The following is a 6,960-nucleotide window of genomic DNA, read 5'->3' as shown; positions in this document are numbered from 1 at the left end:
TACTCCCACATATCCCATAGTGCTCCCACTTTGTCTATAGTACTCCCATACTTCCCATAGTGCTCTCACAAGTCCCATAGTGCTTCCACATTGCTCATAGTGCTCTCACATTGCTCATAGTGCTCCCATACTGCCCATAGTGCACCCACGTTGTTCATAGTGCTTATACACACACACACACACACACACACACACACACACACACACACACACACACACACACATGCTTCTAATCCAAATGAAGACCCATGTGTCCTGGGTGAACTTGACAGGCCATGTGAGAAACCACTCCCATCTTCACCATTTATTGGGGAGTCTAACCATGGCTCGTTCTTTGGTCTCTTCAGCCATCACACTGCTGATTCTGTAGACTATCTTGGCTCTACTCTGTTAAAATAAGGTGAGCCACTCACAGGTATGAGCTGGAGGAAGTTTCCCATTTGTAATAATCTTGAAACTGTGAACGCATGTTAACAGTAGCGGCCCAATATTAAGTAGTAGACAACAGAAGTCACATTTTATGGGTTTTAAAAGTACATCATTCAAGCCAGATAAGGTGGGTCAACTCTGTGATTCCAGAACTCAAATGGTTGAGACAGAGGGATTGCCAAAAGTTCTAAGCCAGCCTGTGCTATGTACTGAGTTCTTACCAGCCTGGGCTAAGACTGAAGCCATGTTTCAAAAATAAATAAAAAATCAAAGTACAACCGCAGAAGTTCATCATTCATGTGCTGGGAGAAAGTCAGACAGAGAAGGATAGAACTATCCTTGGGCCACATGCCTAAGAGGCAGAGTCAGAAATCTAAGCTGTCGGGAGCCAGCACTCCTCACCTGCCATTCCAATGGGTAACTGCTATCTAGAAGCCTTAGATGCTGGGAAATATTTGGAGTAACATACCAGCTTGTTTCAAAGGCCTTTCTATGCTACACCAGCAGCAACCCCAATAGAGGGACGAGGTAGGTAAGTATGTTGGTAGATTCCAGTTAAACCAAACAGCATTCAAGGCAGGATAAAGTGATGCCTAACACTGAGGTAAATGAGGTAGGAGAGGGAGGTGTAGCTGGCGACGAGGACCCCTTCTGTGACAAGGGGATATTTGAGACCATTTGCTCCTTACCAGGGTCTTAGTGCTTAGCTCCCAGGATCACTCTGCTGCTCCCATTAGAATTTCCATTCTATTAATAATGTTGACCTAAGTCCCAGCACCTGTTAGGACGTTATCTCACAGTCAAAGTAAAAGAGTCTGGCTTACCCCTCCCACCGGCTTCATTTCTGCAACATTGTTGCCTTTAAATGTTTGTTTTTCCTTGTCTGCCTGTTACCCTTGACCTGGTTGGATTGCTAGAGGGGATCTGCCCCAGCACTCCCTGTTCAGAGTCTCAGCCACAGAAATGGCGAAGGTGAGAGCAAAAACAGAAAAAAATAGCTCCTGGATTTAACAGCACCCTCCCTTCCTTCCTTCTTTTGAGGACAAAGGAATCTTTAGTCAAAATGTGTCTTTAGGGCTTGGTTGTCAAACATATTTGTAAAACTACAACTAAATGTATGTATCAAGTCCAGGTTTTTAGTGAAATTGAACCTTCTCATTTGCCCTGTTGGAGAATTCCTTTAGAAATGCCTTCCTTAAATCCCAGTTAGAGTGGGTTTAACACAAGTTCACGCTGTTGGGGCTGGAGAGATAGTTCAGTGGTTAAGAGAACTGGCTGTTCTTCCAAAGAACTTGGGTTCAAGTCTCAGCACCCACATGGCAGCTCACAGCTGTCAGTAACTCCAGGGGATCCGACATCCTCACACAGACATACATGCAAGCAAAACACCAATGTGCATAAAGTAAAATCAAGTTCACATTGTTATTAGCCTTATGTTGGTGAGATGTTCAAATGGGCTAATAATAACCTGAAAGCTTTTGGCCTGAATGTAGAAAAATAACATGTGTACACAAAGAAACCAAAAACTGCTCCGTGTCTGACTTCCCTTGTCTTAATAGGTTTTCCTGGCTTTCTGAGGCTTTGAATTATATCATAAGACCTAAATGTACGCCTGTAATCCCATCACACTAGAGGCAGAAACATGAGGATTATGAGTTTAAGGCCATCCTTGCCTACACAGCAAGTTCAAGGCCAGCCTTGTAACCACACAAGACCCAGTCTTAAAAAAAAAAAAAAAGAGCCAACTGAACATCTTAGACCTGTGCTCAGTGTAGACACAGCATTTACGCAGCCCCGTCCCACTCCACAGCGAAGGGAGCAGTGTGTGCTTACATGTGGTACAGTCACAGTGGTGATCTGCTCTCCTTACCCATGAGTCTCTGCACGCCTCCCTCCAGCGCAGCAGCTTCAGGATGTCTAGAGTCATCTGTCAATCACCAAAGTCTAGTCAGGCCCTTTTCTGGGTCAGAACTGCCCCCATGAGTGAGGGTGAGGGTCTATCAGTGACACCATTGAGCATTACCCCCTATGACCCCTCACACCCTACCCACAAGCTCCTCCTTAGGACTGTGCCCTTTGCCCAGGCTACCCCCTTCCGTGACTACTTCTCCCACTGTCCTCTAGGCAAATATCTCTATTTGCTCTTTAATTACAACTCGAACATCCACCATCTTGGCTCTGTTACCCCTCCACAGCACCCCCTTCACCTGGAATTGCACCACTCTCTGCCTGCTGTAACTGTGGCATTTTTACACAACACTGAGCTATCCGTTGGCATAGCCTCAGCACCCCATACTCTGGAGTCCTAGAGACCATGACTGTTTCTGTTTCATATGTGGTGGTTTGAATGAGAATGACTCATAGATTCAAATGCTTGGTCCCAGGTAGTGGCACTATTTGAAAGGATTAGGAGGTGTGGCCTTGTTGGAGGAAGTGTGTCATTGGAGGTGGGCTTTGAAGTTTCAGAAGTCCGTGCCAAACCCAAAGTCTCTCTGCTTGTGGATCAGAATGTAGCTCTCAGCGACTTCTCCAGCATCATGTTTGCCTGTGTGCTGTCATGTTCCCCACCATGACATCAATGGACTAAAGCTCTGAAACTGTAAGCTCTAATCAAATGTTTTCTTTTATAAGAGTTGCTATGGTTATGGTGTCTCTTCACAGCAACAGAACACTAAGACACTGTCCTTTAACTAAGTATGTCACACACAGTAAGTTCTCACTAAACACCTAATGAATAGATGGATGAATGAACCAGAACACACTCATCTTCAGCAGCAGACAATCCCATAACCTGACTTTTACCAGACGTGGCCTCTCACCACCACTTTATCCCCTACTGTAGAGGAAAGCAAAAGAGACTTCCTCTACACCCTTCTTCCTATGTGGGCTCTAAGAACCCAATTAATCGGAAGTGTAACAGGAGACCAGCAGAAGTCTGCAGATCTTCACAAGGGGGTAAAGTCAGCAGAGATGATGAAGGAATGAGGCTACCTCACTGTTTCAGACCAAGAACGGCACATCTGGGACACAATAATGGGGCCAAAGGAGAGGTGAACCAGAGTAATAGCTTCAAAGGATGTCACTAAGAAAGGGTGGGTAGGCATAGAAGATAAGGGAAACTTCAGTTTGTTCACCCTGGTTCAGTGTAGCTCCAATCCCAGTCTCTTGTGACCAAGGCTACTCCCCAGGCCTGGTGTGGGGAAGGGACCCCTCCTGAGACAAGTTTTATGGCTTACTGTAGTTAAGGAACTTGGGTCAAAGGGTTACTCTAAGGTTACAGGTCTTTGGGTGGTTTCAGCTTGAAACGACCAATGAATCCAGTTGACACATCCATTGCCACAATGAAGTCTCCATCTTTAAACCTTGTTGTCCAATCAGTACCAAAACTTGACCCAGGTCCAGCGAGAGACTCTGTCTAAAACCGCAGGTGGAGAGCAATTGAGGAAAAAAGTTGACCTACGGTCTCCACAACACACGCATGCACATATATGTGCCCACTAACTTGCAAACATACAAATCCATCCATTCCACCCAAAACATGACTCGGTCCAGGAATTTTGGACGAATACACTGGTCTGCACAGTGCTTTCATAACATGCTGGGTGCAAAATGTTGAGCCAAAAAGTAATACATTCTGACTGTGGGGCCTTTTAAGCTGATGAAAGTCACTCACAAGTACCAGTTCACACGTAGAGTTCTATAACAGCTGCCAGACCTTCATCAGTTCCCGAGAAGAGGTTCTCAGGCCCCAGGAAGTCGGGGAGTCTCACACTGGAAGGGCCAACATTCTTCTAGGTCCACCGATACTGAGAGTATTTGAAAGTAGATATCTTTTATGTCTTAAAGTAAAGACTGTAGGCAGACATCATAGTTCATGCCCAGAATACAAGCATTTGGGAATCTGAGGCAGGGGATGGCAATGAGTTCAAGGCCCATGTGAGCCATACAGTGATTTTTTTTTCAGGTAATGATGGGTGGTAGCGTGAGATCTCATCTAAAGAGAAAAAGCAGACAAGACTCTGGAAATAAATTGCTTATTTAATTAAAAATAAAAACAAGGTCTCACATAAAAAAAAAAAAGAAAGCTTAGAGAGCTTTCAACGGCGTATCTGACTAAGTGGGCTGGAGTAACAAGTGCTTATCTCTAGTGTGAGAAGTTTCGATCATGAAACCTTAGTAGGGACTGAGCAGAGAGAACCCCCACACCCCCCAGTCACCTCAGGAGAACCCCACAGTCATCTCAGCCTTTCACACGTCAAAACAGTGAGTGTGAGGGTGGGTGATCTCAGAGAGTAGCCAACACACATCTGGCTCACTCTCCCAGAGACCCACAAAGCTCACCAAGTACGTGCAAGGCTCTCTCAGGAAGACAAAATTGATTGGTGTACCTCCCCAAAGGTGTCATCCTTCCAGAAGGGACACATACTTTCCAGTGGTACCTCTCATGAGGGTGCAATAACTTGTGCTTAAGACAGGTATACAGAATCCTGCCTGTCCCTAAGCCAAGATGGCCCCTCCCATCTGCCAAAGCAGAGAAACTATTATGTCATGGGCAGTGACTTATAAGTTGTTGGGTCAGAACTGCGACTAGGCCAGTAGACCCACCTTCCTGCCAGTGCCCACTGCATGGTGACAGGGCCCATGCTGAGACATGAAAACAAACCCTCTTAAGTTCTTCCGGACCCATAGCAGCACAAGGAGTATCTCAGACTAGAGATCTAGGGATCATGACAAGACTCTTTGAAAGTCTTGGGCCATAGCGTCACTCTGTGGAGATACACTCTCTTGAAAGAACCAAAATGTCCATTGTCAAACCTAAGATTCTCCATAATGGGTAACGAAATGCAAGCCACTTCCGGCAGACCCAGTCGCAACAAACTGTAGTGAAAGAAAATGCCATCTCCAGTGTAAAGTTTTACCACCAAACACACACAGCCACTTCTGGCATTTGATTCTAATGTGCTAAGATATGCCACCCACCCAGGGCTGTATACTGGTTTGGAATACAAAACAGAGCTGAGCTTCAAGTCAGGTTGGTGGGGCTCCACCCCTTTTAGTGAGTATGAGATTCTGGGGGCTCCACCCCTTTTAGTGAGTGTGAGTTTCCTTCACTGCCTGACAGTCCATACCCCACAGCTGAGCAAAGCCCTGGTACCATAGACACACTGGGGTAATGGCCTGGGACTCAGCAACTTGCAGGTACTGAGCTCTCAGTAAAAGGTTCTACAAGGCAGTTGTGCTGATGGTAAGGACCGTTCATAGGTAGTGCCTGGACTAGAACCTCTTTCCAGTATCCTGGTGGCTTTCTCTAGAGCACGACTTTGAAAACTGTTAGGGCTGCCAATCATTTTCAAGCAATTTGACGGCACTTCACTAAGTGTGTGCACAATCAAGATTACCAATATCAACAGAGTCTGGTTTATTTTAGATAACCCGAATTATTTTCCCCATTTCATTTCATGAAAGGGGTCCAGGCATAGAAAGCAAACGCCACCGGGGAAACCCCCGAATGATGACGTTCATGAAAATTGTGTTTGCTGGGAATTTAGACAATAAACTGCCCTATCTCTGGGCTCCGGCTGTACACTTGACAATTACCAGCACCTAAACCTGTATTTACGCAAACGGACTCCCACAAGATGCTTCAGACTTTTACAAAGGCTAAGTAAGACTGCTGGAAAACAGCTGGGAACCTCCTAAGATGAATCCAAAAACCTCAAAGCAACGCCAAGAAAAAAAAATAAGACAGCCCTTCCTCTTTCCAATGTGGCAGCAATAAAATACACCTCAACCCTCCACTGGGACAGGGGGCAAGAGGGACCAGCAAAGCCAATCTTTCTCTCCCTCTGCACTGAAGAGCATCATCATTGCCCGGACACAATAGCCACAGAGCATATGATAGTCACATGGAGGGGGTCTTTTGGAAAGGGGATTTGTGGTCAAAAGAAGCTTCAAAAATTCTTATTTGATCAAAAGTAAAGGAAGAAAATTAATCAAATTTCTTCACAGAAGTACTACCCAGGTCGCAGTCTCCAAGCCTTCGCCAAGAAGGCAGAGCCGTGCATGCAACTGTCACACACAGGCACATTATCCATGGTTAAGCATGGTGGATTAAAAAAAAATCACATGATTTCTTTGCAGAGGAGCCATCAGAACTATGTGTTCAACGAGAAAGAACACTTCGGAGTGCCCTGGCTCACAGCTGGGTGTTAAAAATCACCTTCTAGTACCCCAGAAGCTATATTGTAAGAACACACTCTTGCACTAGATCCTCAGCTCAGGCATGTCATAATCCCAATGTGCACATTGCTCCCACGGAGCACGGGATTTGAGTTCACACTAACCGTGAAGAGAAAATGCCTCACTTCACAGCAGAGCAGGGCTTGTTTCTCTACCCCACTGCCTTTCGGTTGCTACTGAAGCCTTAACGCTTGGTCTGGAAAACATAAAACTCCATCTCCTTCGCTAGGTCACTAACACTCATCCTGCTGGCTGAGTGGGCAGGATGTTTTAAGCGTAACTTTACGTCTC

This window comes from Mus musculus, chromosome 15 (genome assembly GCF_000001635.26).
Source record: "Mus musculus strain C57BL/6J chromosome 15, GRCm38.p6 C57BL/6J".
NCBI lineage: Eukaryota > Metazoa > Chordata > Mammalia > Rodentia > Muridae > Mus > Mus musculus.
The sequence above is the reverse complement of the archived record's forward strand: the minus strand, read 5'-3'. Positions refer to the sequence as shown.